A 12,280-nucleotide genomic window follows, 5' to 3' on the forward strand; every position below is an offset into this window, starting at 1 on the left:
CCCACAATGGTCACAGAAATAACTTGAATCTGACAAAAGTAATAATAAATGAAAAATCTATGAAAATGGACAGATGAAAGTCAGTCATTGCTTTTCAACCCTGCTTCCACAGAATTTAAAAAAAAATTAAACTGATGAAATAGGCCTGGACAGAAATGATGGTGACTCGCCCAGGGGGATATATGGGGGAGACTCGGGACCCGGGCCTTTACCTTCTTTGTAGGATATCACGGCAGTCGGCTCCCGGGCCCGTCCTCTGGGTCACTCTTTAAAAGGGGTTTTGTTAGCAGTTTGTCTTGTGACGCCACCTGTGGATTCTGGTAATGGTTACCAGCACTGCTGCAGACCTCCGGGGGATGATGGGATGGCACCTGGGATGTTTCTGCTCCCCACAGGCGAAGCGGACCCCCGGGGCAGGGTTGATGGAAGGAATGCAGGTGAAAGATGGCCCTGTCGGGTCAGGGGGAATGACGGACACGTACACAGGGGATTCACTTCAGTACCTTTACTGGTGTAACGGCAGGTATGGTCCAGGGTACTTGCTAGGAAGGGTGCACGTCAGGACTCTCCCCAGTGAGCGGGTATAAGGCCTCCTGATCCGTTTCTTCCCCTCTCTAAGCTTCTGGCCCACCTGGAACTTGGCCTAGCTTCTATGTTATGTTGCTCTCTCACCTGACCGCTTGGTAGTAGGACTTTTCTTTGGCAACCACTATCCCTGGACGCTAGGGCCTTCGTGGTTCCTAGTCCTGTATTTGATGGTAGCTTCAGAATGACCAGGGGTCTGGAATTCTCCTGGTATGCCGGTTGTCCCTACTGGGTGTAGAGAACCCTGTAGGCGCGGACCCGATGTTCGGATTGTGTCTTGGGGTGAGCCTCAAATGCTCCTCTGCCCCCTCAACTCCTCTCTCCTTGCCTCGGCCACACTCAGGGCCCTCAGAACACAGCAGCTCCCATGCTGCTTCTTCACTGGTCTAAGTGCCAGCACACTGTCTGACTGAACTCCATTGCCTGACTCCACCCTCCATATATATATCCCTAACAGGGTTCCCTCTGGTGGTGTTTGTAATGTAATGAGGGCCTCTTGTGGAGAAGTCCATACGTGCACCCTTTTGGGTCCTGTGGTACCTGTAGTAGCAGGGTGCCACAATGGTACCCTTCTTAACTTAATATTTTGTTGAACAACCTTTTGAGGCAAACACTGCCATCAAACGATTCCTGTAACTGTCAATGAGACTTCTGCACCTCTCGACAGGTATTTTGGCCCACTCCTCATGAGCAAATTGCTCCAGTTGTCTCGTGTTTGAAGGTTGCCTTTTCAAGACGGCATGTTTCAGGTCTTTCCAAAGATGCTCAGTAGGATTTAGGTCAGGGCTCATAGAAGGCCACTTCAGAATAGTCCAATGTTTTCCTCTTAGCCATTCTTGGGTGTTTTTAGCTGTGTGTTTTGGGTCTTTATCCTGTTGCAAGACCCATGATCTGCGACTGAGACCAAGCTTTCTGACACTGGGCAGCACATTTCTCTCTAGAATCCCTTGATAGTCTTGAGATTTCATTGTACCCTGCACATTTTCAAGACACCCTGTGCCAGATGCAGCAAATCAGCCCCAGAACATAACAGAGCCTCCTCCATGTTTCACAGTAGGGACAGTGTTCTTTTCTTGATATGCTTCATTTTTCCGTCCGTTAACATAGAGCTGATGTGCCTTGCCAAAAACTTCCACTTTTGTCTCATCTGTCCATAGGACATTCTCCCAGAAGCTTTGTGGCTTGTCAACATGTAGTTTGACAAATTCCAGTCTGGCTTTTTTATGTTTTTTTTTCAACAATGGTGTTCTCCTTGGTCATCTCCCATGAAGTGCACTTTGGATCAAACAATAATGGATCCTTGCAATCTCTTTAGAAGTTATCCTGGGCTCTTTTGTTACCATTGTATTATCCGTCTCTTTGATTTGTCATCAATTTTCCTCCTGCGGCCACGTCCAGGGAGGTTGGCTACAGTCCCATGCATCATAAATTTCTGAATAATATGTGCAACTGTAGTCACGGGAACATCAAGATGCTTGGAGATGGTCTTATAACCATTACCTTTAACATGCTTGTCTATAATTTTCTTTCTAATCTCCTGAGACAACTCTTTCCTTTGCTTGCTCTGGTCCATGTTGAGTGTGGTACACACCGTGTCCCCACACAGCACAGTGAGTATCTGTAACCCAGTATACATGCCCACTGACTGATTACAAGATTGTAGACACCTGTGATGCTAATTAGTGGACACAACTTGATTTAACATGTTCCTTTTGTCACATTATTTTCAGGGGTACCATCATTTCTGTCCAGGCCTATTTCATGAGTTTAATTTTTAAAAAAATTCTGTGGAAGCAGGGTTGAAAAGCAATGACTGACTGTTCATTTTGATAGAATTTTAGTTTATTATTACTTTTGTCAGATTCAAGCTATTTCTATTACCATTGTTGGTTTTTCTTTCATTAATTGAGGGGTACCAACAATTTTGACCACTTGTGTAGATGCCTATTTTTTACATATATGTGAAATCTGTGTTATTGACAGATAGAACACATACTCGGTATTGGCTAAGGTGCTTTTCATTACTTCGTGTTTTTTTGTGGAGCACGTGTCTAAAAAAATAAAGTCACTGAGACATGTCCGTTTCACGAGTCAAGGATAAAAATGACTCATACAAGTCCATGGCTCTTGTGAAAATCACAGACAGCACAGACAGCACATGGATGCCATTAGTGAGCAATCCATGTGCTGTTTTTAACATTTCAATGTATAAGGGAAGATTTCCAATTCTTTTTGTTATTTGCATATGAGAAAATCACTCATGCAGCATTGTTAGTAAAAGCTGACAAACTGACCAGACACTGATGAAACTCGGGTCCAAACCACTGATAAAAATTGTTCCCAATCTGAATGAGGTCTTAAAAAGAGTGGATACAGAGCTAGTTTGACACTTTTCATAGATTAGGAGAATGAGGTATTAGAACGCGTGGATTCATTAAAGTTTTAGAAAAACTTTTCATATACACATTTGAAAAACCTTTGCTCTTTGAACAACTTTACACTAATTACAGATAAAAGAATAATCGCATAAAAAATAGACATCTAACATTTTCCTAATTTGTTTTTCTTTTAGTTCAAGTTGGCTGGTTGATCTTCTTCACCACAATGTTGACAGCACAATAAGAAAAGCAGATTTGGCACACAATGGATTGTCTTACCCTGGGATTGGATAATGGATATGTGTTATTTGAATTCTTACATTTAGAAGGACACTTGTATTATTTATTATCCTGACAATACTTCCCCTGTGATGCATGTGTTGTACCTGTAAAAGAAATGCAATTTTTCACAGAAGGCTTCCGAAGCGGACTCAGAAGTTGTCTCTTTCAAAAAAAGTTTTTTTTCCTATAGTTTATTTTAATAATAAAAAAATAAAGAGGGCTTTACTTCCCTTGCCCAGATCCAGTGCCTTGATTCCCACTCATCCTTGGTGCGCTTCTCCGCAGTGAATGACACCAGCTATGATTATATGTATAGTTATTGTCAGCATATTGACTGTTTCTGAATGATTTAGTTGTTCTATATTATTGGTGAACACTTTGCACTTTACTGGATACATTGTTCTATCTACTGGTGCCATTCACTGGTCAACACATCACACCTTCTTTTACACACGTATATATAATTTTATTATCCATTTTCTCACTTGCATTGTGCCATACCTTGGGGTTTCTAGCTGTTCCGCTCCTTTTCTCCTCACTTTTTCTGTTTCTTTTTATTGTATGGATCCTGTACTGTATTTTAATCATGTTTTTATTGTTCATTATCTAATAAAGTGATAGATTTTTTTTACACCACTGAATAGTCGTAGTCATGCTTTTTCTGATATATTGTAAATGACCTATATAAAACTGGGACTACATTGGTGTTGCCTCACACAGTGATAGACTCTGAGGTGGATCCTGAAGGATGTTATCTCTTTCTAAAAGTATGATAGGTTATTCACTTTTGCAATAGTTTATCTCCCAAATTAGAGCCAAGTGTTAACCTGGAAAAAATACTTAAAGACATTTGCTAATTTCTCTAAGGGGATTATTATATTAGTAGAAGATTTTAATCTGCTTCTGGAGGTCTCAGTAGATTCCTCATCAGGATGGTCTACAGCTGCAAATTTCCAAATGTCTCGGTTTAAATGTATCCTTGTGGATTCTCCTTGTGGAGAAAGTCCCTCTCCACAAGGAGACACGTTACCCCTTAGACCTCAGTCCAGAGCATCTCATCTAGCCTAATCAGATCTCATACTTTGCACTGACGAGGGGCAATACCCCGAAACACTGTCTGCAAATTGAGATTCTGATTTGGCTTTTATCCCAAGTCATATTGCAAGGCTCGTTAAAGGGTCAATAGTGACTTGTAGGATTAATGCTTCCCACAGGTGGCACTATAGCGTTCAAGTCCTCTTCCTCTCTGAAGAGGCAATTTGCATATTACATTTCCCAGAGGAGCATTGCACGGGGAATAAGCCTCCTTATCTTGGCATGCCAGAGCTGGTATGTCACTCTCCACAAGGAGAAATGTTACCCCTATTGTTTTTTATTGGACAACAATTTCATCAATAAATGTATCATGGAAAATGTCATATTATGGAATATAATGAAGACAGAGATGGTAAGTTTTTTTTATTATCATAAAAATTCCAATTATAACATTATTGTTAGGGATAAAATCGTCTGGAATACATAAGATGAGGTTCTGCATAATTCACAATAAGAACGGGCTATTATACTACAGTATGTGGAATGTTTGAGCCATCTGTCTTTCTGTCAAAACTTCTCTCCATCATAGTAAAGCACCGATGACAATACCAAATAAAGGAAATCTCCAAGTGACTTGTCACTCCCCACCAGAGCGGTTATGATAGATTGTAAAGCAATGAAATAAAAAATACACCGTGCAGGTATGAAAACTTAGCTGGAGACATCAGGAGCCTGTGCGGGGATAGTGATGTCTTTCCACAACCAGATTAGCGGACGAGGCGGTCAAATCTTTGGGAACATCCAGGTAACGAATCCCATTGGTAGTTTGCTATGTAATGGTGAAAACACTTCTGAATATAAGAATAGAGTCTAAGCTGCACAAGCGTCTCTCCTACCTGTCACCCAGACTGTTATTAATAATGAATGCACTTAAAGGGGATTTCCAGAGAAGACAAGTTATTATCACCTATCCACATGATAGGTGATAATTTATTGATTGGTGAGTGTCCGACCCCTGGGACCTGCAACAATTGGCAGAAAAGAGAACTTTTATCCTCTTTACAATGGAGTGGCAGTGAGTAAAAAAATCCCTGATCTGCCTATTGGTGCAGGTTCCAGTAGTGAGACACCCCTCAATCAGCAAGTTATCACCTATCCTATCCAGCGAATTTGTTTTCACCGGACAACCCTTTTAAGATTATTAAATAACTTATCCGTCTACAATAAATTATATTTTTTAGAATATTCCACCTTAGGTGTATGACTAGCTTGGATTATAAATGATATAGTATATACTTCTAGTTTCGCACTAACTGCCCAGTAGAACCTTACAAGGTGCAGGACCATTCATGAGTGACATCACAATAGTGTTAGGTTCCAAATCACCCCAGTAGCTGAACTACAACAGTTAGCAGTCGACTGTCTTACCTGGTGATAGGATCTATTCTGTAAAACTGAATTTCTTCAAAAGGAGGTTACTAAAGTGTGCTTGACAGAGCAGGTAGAGCAATAATAATATAATTATTTCTTTTTAAGACATATGAACTTTTTCATACATATAGGAAGACAATAGGTAAGCTACTACTGTCTTAGCTTCAATAGAACTGACATGTAACAACATACACTATAACGTCTGTCCAAAATTCACATGGATGATGTTCAGCAACAATAAAAAATAGTTCAATAATGCAATATTGAAGAAGAGGGGACTACGGCCATTTCACTCTGTTGTGTGCTTTGTCATGTCAGACAAAGCGGCTAACAGTGCGAAATGGCCATCGTCTATATTCACCATCGTTCTCCTATGTGAGCTGCTGTTTTTTTTTTTTTCCAATAAAAGATACATGTTGCAGATTCCATATGGCAGATTAACTTTTTCATTTGTGGGTAAATAAATGTTGGGGGCACTCAATTGTACTCAAAAATAGAATAAAAATTAAAATTTTTAATGTATGTTTCAAAAAAATTTTTGTGGGATTTATCAATATGGGGCAGATGAAGTAGCTTAGTTGCACATGACGCCCAATCTAGTGGCAGTCTTCAACTTTTAAAGGAGCCTCTGATGTGCAAAAGCTAGAATCTGATAAATTCATATGGGAAATTGCTCTGCTTAAAGGGTTTTTCCCATCTGAACAAATCATCACCTATCCACAGGATAGATGGGAACAACTTCTGCCCCTCCTCCCCCCACTGATTCAGAGGACGGCGCTCTGAAATGCCCTAATGGAATTAAGTGGTGGCTGTGAACCTATAGAACTGCTGGAGATTACCAACATAGCTACACACAGAGATTTACTTAGATTTTTCTCAGTTCTTTTTGTAATACAAAGCAAAATAAATTGAAAAGAAATTAGATTTTTGGGAGAAATTGTTTGGATTTTTTTTTTTTTGCCTTTTTGTGATTTTTATTTATTTTGTCCTTTATGAGTTCCTTTATGAATAGGACAAGCAACATAATAATTGTGTATGGGCTAAGGAGTAACTGATTAAAATGCAGAAGACAATTATCACATTGTAAACCGCTCCAGGTATTTCATTCTTATTAAAATTGTAATGAATGAAAATAACATTTTCCATATAAACTTGTTATTTTTTAACATAGAAAACATGGGAGAAATATTTCCTTTATTAGATGGCTTCATGAGCAAGAAGTCTGATGGTAAGCAATGCAGAGAAAGTCATGAATTTATATTCATCCGATTGTTATATTATTATTAAATATTTATTCATCAGATATTTTACTCCCTTGTATAGCACCATTAGTAAAAAAAAATATTTTATTATAAAACTTTGCACAATTTATTTACTGAGACAAACCCTTTGAAAGAGTTGCTTTAATTAAAAAAAACTCTTGTCCATTTGCCTCTTCTTGTGAATAAGGGTTAATTGGATGAGACAACCCCTTTAAAGACCCACTACTCAGAGGTGGGCACAGACAGCTGAAAGCCTGTGTTCAGAAACAATGTATATGACCATTACTCTCTAGTAGCTTCTCATAAAGCATACACTGTATGCACAATTATTAGGCAATTTGTATTTTTGATGATTCATTTTATTATTAAACTACAGTGCTGATAGTCAATCTAAAAGGTTACTGAACCTGAAACCTGAATATTTAAAGTGGTTGTCCCGCGAATAAAGTACATTTTAATCAATACATCTTGAAATAAAAAATAGTTCCACAATTGGATGTGTTAAAAAAATGTTCCTGCTCTGAGATAATCTTATAAATGTTCCCCTGCTGTGTACTGTGTAATGGTTGTGTCTCATCATGCAGGAACATTGTCTGATCATACCACAGCTCCTGGGCAGGGGAGGAAGCAAAAGAGTATACAGACAGGACAGCCTTTTTTAAACATGTTTTACCTCACAGAAAGGAGCAGCTGTGATCCCATTTATAAGATTATCTCAGCACAAGAACGTTTTTTAACACATCCAATCCTTATTTTTATTCCTAGATATGTTAATTAAAATGCACTTTGTTCATTTGACAACACATTTAAGAAAGTAAAAAATGAGGTTTTGTCTTTCTTATGAGAATATTTATGTGTGCCGAATTATTGGCCAACTATTTTAGTGTGCAAAATTATTATGCAACTAAATGAAAAATTTACATTTTTCCATCTCAATTGTTTATTTTCATCTGTTAAAGTTAGAAAAATTACCAAACACTTAAAATGGACAAAAATACATTTCTGGCATGTCTAAGAAAGATCAGTGACCAATATAGCCTCCCTTCTTTTCAATAATGGTCATAAGCCTTCCATTCATGGAGTCTGTCAGTTTCTTAGAATCATAGAATGTTAGAATTGGAAGGGACCTCCAAGGTCATCGTGTCCAAACCTCTGCTCAATGCAGGATTCAGTAAACCATCTCAGACAGATGTCTGTCCAGCCTCTGTTTGACATTTGTTGATGATCATCCTCTGTTGATGATCAATCTGTTGATGATCAACATTTTGGGCAGCACCAACCAAAGCCTCTCAGACACTGATCAGAGAGGTGTACTGTTGTCCTTCACCATAAATCTCCCATTTTAAGAAAGGCCCACAAGTTTTCAATAAGGTTTAGGACAAGCGAGAAAGGGGCCATGTCATTATTCTTTCATCTTTAAGTTTTTTACTGGCTTGCCAAGCAGTGGAGACAACGATGCATGCGATGGAGTATTGTCCTGCTTAAAAATAATGGTTTTCTTGAAAGACGCAGACTTATTCTTGTACCACTACTTGAAGAAAGTGTCTTCTAAAAACTGGCAGTGGGTTTAGGAGTTGATATTGAATCAATCTTCAACCCAAATATCCATCTAGCTCATCTTTAATAATACCAGCCCACCTCCACCTTGCTGGCATCCGAGTCGAAGTAGAGGTCTGTGCCCATTACTGATCCAGCCATGGGTCCATCCATCTAAAGTCACTCTTATCTCGTCAGTCCATGAAACCTTTGAAAAAACTGTACAATAAACTGTTCAATAGACAGTAATACGCTGTTTATAAAGTTACCTATTCCTTCTGGAACCTTGTGCAACATTACAATCATACTTGCTAACAGTTTTGATTTTGCCAGGATAATGGCAACCGAACTGCAAACCTTGCCCAGATGTGGTCCGTGTCAGGTGGTTTGTGACGCGCCCCCTGGGCCATGTTGGGCAGCGTTGCGCATGCGGGGAATACCCGGAGCCGGATCTGATAGGGGTAGTAGTCCTCGTGGCGGTGACCCGGTCCGTGCCCAGGGTGTCAAACTAAGTGGCGGAATTTAGAATAAAATAAGATGTTATAGAGTTCGACTACGCCACCCGTGGATTGCGGTCAGTAGGGACCACCGCTGCACTGCAGACCGCTGAGGCTGATGTTATCTGTGCAGCTGAGAGTGGGATGACTCCCCACGGGAGGAGTATTGCCTCAGGGCAGCTATTGTGGAGATGATGATGGGAGTGATGGTGTGGGTGTCCCAGTACTGATGGTGCAGGTGCGGCGATCAAACACAGAGACTTGAAGTGCAGTTTCCAAAGCTTTACTCACTGTTGGTGTTCAGATCACTCTGGCCAAGAGTGACCACCCGAGCCGTGCTGCGTTCACCAGGGGAGGGACCCGGTCAACTCCCAGGCAATTCCGGAGTGTGGTTCAGGGCTTCCCTCTCTTTCCTCTCTCTGGCCGTCCCCACCAGGGACCCACCTTTGTCCAGCTCCCTCGGGCCTTTTGGTGGCGAAACCTTTCCCGGTTTCCCTGACCCTATCCGGTATGCCTTCCTGGTGGATATGGTGAGGGGTCGCGCCAAGACTTGACCACGACCTCCGGTTCCTGGCTAAGGATAATTGGCCTCCACCAGTTTGGGATCCGGCACCCTGTTCTGCCAACCCTTCACCCGTTATCTCGTGGGATCTCAGGGTTCCCTCCTCTCTTGCGTCTCCGGGCCTTTCTTGGTGTTTCTGTTCCTTCTCCTTTCTCTTTCTGCTGTCTCAGGCCTCCACTCCAGGCCTGCCTCTGGAGCTGGGCCCAGACTGAGCCACAGCTCCCTGTCAGCTCTCTCTGGCTGAGCTCCTCTCTGAACTGACGACTCATCTAAGATGGTGCCCACCTTTTATACTCCCTTCTGACACCCGAGCCCAGGTGACCAGCACCCAATGGGCTCCTACTTATGCCCAGAGTCCCTCCCCTGTCTGCTCCTACACCACTGGGATATTCCTCCCCCCTCCCCACTCCAGCCAGGGACAGACGCTGTCGTACCTGCACATCTATCTGGTGGGAGTACCGTTGATCTGTCCCCCGGAAATGGGGTGAGTGTAGTGCATGCAGCTAACTGAGCCCCGCTCCACACTTCATCCTTACCCGGGAGTGGAATATCACACCTCTGGTTCGAGGTGCAATACCCCTGTAGCAGCCGAGTCCTCGGGGTGCTACATTCCCCCCTGGTAAATCACAGCACGTCCTCGGGCTGTAAAAGAATAAAACAATTTAGACATACAAAATTTTTAAAGTGCACTCACATATAAGACATTTTCAAATAAACATTTTCAAAACATATTTTGGATCTCTGGCCACGGTGCAACTTGTGACCAGGTAAAGTGCAACAGTCACTAATTCCACGGTAGAAAAACAGTTCTTATAAAACCAGTAGGGGGCGCTTAAGGAAGCGCAACTATTTACAGGATGGCCGCTCTCAGTCCTCGGCCAGTGGGAATAGGGGAATGGCTGCTCACAGTCCTCAGCCTGGTTAGGGATTAGGGGCACACAGGTAACAGTTCACACAATCAACAATTTCACGACAGTTCTTGTACCCCGACGGGTAACTATATACAATTCTTTGTTCACGCTACTTCCCTTCAGTAGCTATGTCCTCTCCGTGCTCCCTCCTGAGGGTAGTCTTCAGACCCGTCCGGGTCCTCTTGGCTTTCCTCATACTGCAACTCCTCCTCAGTTAGCCGGTGTACGTGAAGGGCGTACGGTCCTTTGGCACACTCATGCCGGGTGAAGGTGACCTCGTCACCCGGGTAGAGATCACGTCCACGGTGTCCTTCAGGTAGGTGGCTCTCGACATCCCTGCGGGTAACAAAGCCGTCGCCGGGAGTTCGGTGGTCCCGGATAAAGCCCCAGCCATTCTCTAGCTGGAACTTTATTACGGTCCCGTTGGCGCAGGGACCGTGGGCCGTACGGGGGTTTCGTCGGGCCCTGCGCTTCTGTTCCGCGCTTCGGGCCTGCAGCTGTTCCTCGCGGATCCGCCTCTCTCGCCGTTCTCTTCCAAAGACCTCCAGCTGTTGACGGCAGCACTCCTCACGCCGGGCTGCGTCCGCCCGGGTCTCCTGGGTGAACCCCATGAGGTTCTCACCGGTCGGATCCCATTCAAATTGGGCGTCCTCTAACGGGAGCGGAACAATTTTGGCGGGCGCCGGAGCCGGGATCAGGGGCTCACACAGGGGCCGTTCCCTCCGGAGTCGGGGGTTGACGTACTCCGGTGGCCACTCGAAGGGCAGCCCATCCGGGCTAGTATGCTGCGCGAAGAGATCTGCGCCCAGGGGTGGCACTGTGGAGGCAGAGGGCGCGGTGGGGACCGCGGCGCCCGGGGGTACTCGGCCTTGCGTCCAGGCCGGAGGCATCCTATTTGGGTCTAGGAATGGCACCTTTAGGGAAGAGGGCGCTGGAGGGACAGCGGCGCCCGGGTTCACCAGGCCTTGCGACCAGGCCGGTGGCACTTCCTGCTTTGCCGCGCTCAGGGTCGAGGGGCGTGGTGCAGAACGGGGCGTGACCGCGGCTCCTGCCGCTTGAGGCCTAGTTGGGAGCAGTGGCGGCGCGGCAACGGGTGTGGTGAGTAGGGCTTCGGGCTCTGCGACGGGAGGCTGGGCCAGGCCTACGGCTGCTGGGCTCGGGGTGATGACGTCCCCATTACCTGCCTCAATCCTTGCAGCTCCCTCCGCGGCGTCGTCTCCGGCCTTCGTCCCTCCTGCACCATCCTCAGAGGCAGACGTGCTCCTTGTTGCGAGTGGCGCCTCCTGCTGGCGGATCCCAGCCTGCCGGGCCATCTCCCTTCTCCATTCGGCCAGTGCTTCCTGCTGTACTCGGGCCATCTTCCGGGCCAAGTCCTCCAGCGCAGCCTGCGCGCGCTCCCGATCTCTGGGGAGTTGTGCCAGGATCTCCACCAGGCCGTCTGGGGTGGTGGCCTGCAACAGGCTCCGGACCACGTGGTCGGTACTGCTTGACTCATCCCCCATTCCCGGGTGCGGTCTGTCCAGACTGATCTTGGCCGCCCCCAGTCCCTCCGTTTTGTTCTCTATCCGCCCCCATTGGGAGTGGCCCCGGGGCAACTTGGCGACTGTCAGCTTCAGGGGCAGCCCCCCCACGCTGATGGACATCTCTATTGTTGCAGTCTCGACTGGCGGGGGCGGTCTCCGCTTTTGGCGCCATTCTGGGGCCATGCCCACGATGGGAGGTGGTCTCTTGCCACCCTCTGGCACGCCCATAATGGCGTCCGCTCTGCCAGGGCGGGAAACCGTCTCAGATGGCGGGAATC

General features: G+C 44.8%; 1 long non-coding RNA gene across 1 annotated transcript in view; it reads left to right on the plus strand.

Moving 5' to 3' along the window:
• LOC141271066 (uncharacterized) overlaps positions 1–3,535 on the plus strand; it is an 81,834-nt gene extending 78,299 nt beyond the window's left edge. The window contains exon 4 of the long non-coding RNA XR_012321818.1: positions 3,158–3,535. This is a non-coding gene — a long non-coding RNA (uncharacterized lncRNA). The remainder of the gene's footprint in view (positions 1–3,157) is intronic.
• Positions 3,536–12,280: the final 8,745 nt, after the last annotated feature.

Source organism: Phyllobates terribilis, unplaced genomic scaffold (genome assembly GCF_046119375.1).
Source record: "Phyllobates terribilis strain yellow unplaced genomic scaffold, ASM4611937v1 Scaffold_5__5_contigs__length_657084704, whole genome shotgun sequence".
Classification (NCBI taxonomy): domain Eukaryota; kingdom Metazoa; phylum Chordata; class Amphibia; order Anura; family Dendrobatidae; genus Phyllobates; species Phyllobates terribilis.